This window comes from Arachis duranensis, chromosome 5 (genome assembly GCF_000817695.3).
Source record: "Arachis duranensis cultivar V14167 chromosome 5, aradu.V14167.gnm2.J7QH, whole genome shotgun sequence".
NCBI classification, from domain to species: domain Eukaryota; kingdom Viridiplantae; phylum Streptophyta; class Magnoliopsida; order Fabales; family Fabaceae; genus Arachis; species Arachis duranensis.
Window position 1 is genome coordinate 29,502,756 of NC_029776.3, and position 1,317 is coordinate 29,504,072.

Below are 1,317 nucleotides of genomic sequence, written 5' to 3' on the forward strand. Positions count from 1 at the left end.
TTAACTGAATTCTTGCAGATCTGTGATACTATTAAGCTAATAGAGTTGATCCTGAGGTCTATAAGCTTATGCTTTTCCCTTTTGCTATAAGAGACAGAGCTAGAACATGGTTGGACTCTCAACCTAGAGATAGCCTGAACTCTTGGGATAAGCTGGTCACGGCTTTCTTAGCCAAGTTCTTTCCTTCTCAAAAGCTGAGTAAGCTTAGAGTGGATGTTCAAACCTTCAGACAGAAAGAAGGTGAATCCCTCTATGAAGCATGGGAGAGATATAAGCAACTGACCAAAAAGTGTCCTTCTGACATGCTTTCAGAATGAACCATCCTGGATATATTCTATGATGGTCTGTCTGACTTGTTTAAGATGTCATTGGACCATTCTGCAGGTGGATCCATTTACCTAAAGAAAATGGCTGCAGATGCTCAGGAACTCATTGACATGGTTACAAATAACCAGTTCATGTACACTTCTGAAAGGAATCCTGTGAGTAATGGGACGCTTCAAAGGAAGGGAGTTCTTGAAATTGATGCTCTGAACGCCATATTGGCTCAGAATAAAATATTGACTCAACAAGTCAATTTGATTTCTCAAAGTCTGTCTGGAATGCAAAATGCACCAAGCAGTATTAAGGAAGCTTCATCTGAGGAAGAAGCTTATGATCCTGAGAACCCTGCAATGGAAGAGGTGAATTACAAGGGAGAACCCTATGGAAACACCTACAATCCTTCATGGAGAAATCATCCAAATCTCTCATGGAAGGATGAATAGAAGCCTCAACAAAGCTTCAACAATAATAATGGTGGGAGAAATAGGTTTGGCAATAGCAAGCCTTTCCCATCATCTTCTCAGCAACAGATAGAGAATTCTGAGCAGAGCATCTTTGGCTTAGCAAACATAGTCTCTGATCTATCCAAGGCCACTCTTAGTTTCATGACTGAGGCACGATCCTCCATCAGAAACTTGGAGGCTCAAGTGGGTCAGCTGAGTAAAAGAGTTACTAAAATTCCTCCTAGCACTCTCCCAAGCAATACAGAAGAGAATCCAAAAAGAGAGTGCAAGGCCATCTACATGTCCAACATGGCCGAACCTGTAGAGGAGGGAAAGGCAGTGATTCCCAGTGAGGAAGACCTCATGGGACGTCCACTGACCACTAGGGAGTTCCCTCCTGAGGAACCAAAGGAATCTGAGGCTCATCTAGAGACCATAGAGATTCCACTGAACTTCCTATTACCATTCATGATCTTAGAAGAATATTCTTCTTCTGAAGAAGATGAAGTTACTACTAAAGAGTAAATTGCTCAATATCTATGAGAAATCA

At 41.7% G+C, this 1,317-nt stretch overlaps 1 non-coding gene across 1 annotated transcript; it reads right to left on the reverse strand.

The window, feature by feature from the left end:
* Positions 1-200: 200 nt before the first annotated feature.
* Positions 201-308, reverse strand: LOC127747846 (small nucleolar RNA R71). Its single transcript, XR_008009793.1, has one exon. It is a non-coding gene; the product is annotated as a small nucleolar RNA R71 (small nucleolar RNA).
* Positions 309-1,317: the final 1,009 nt, after the last annotated feature.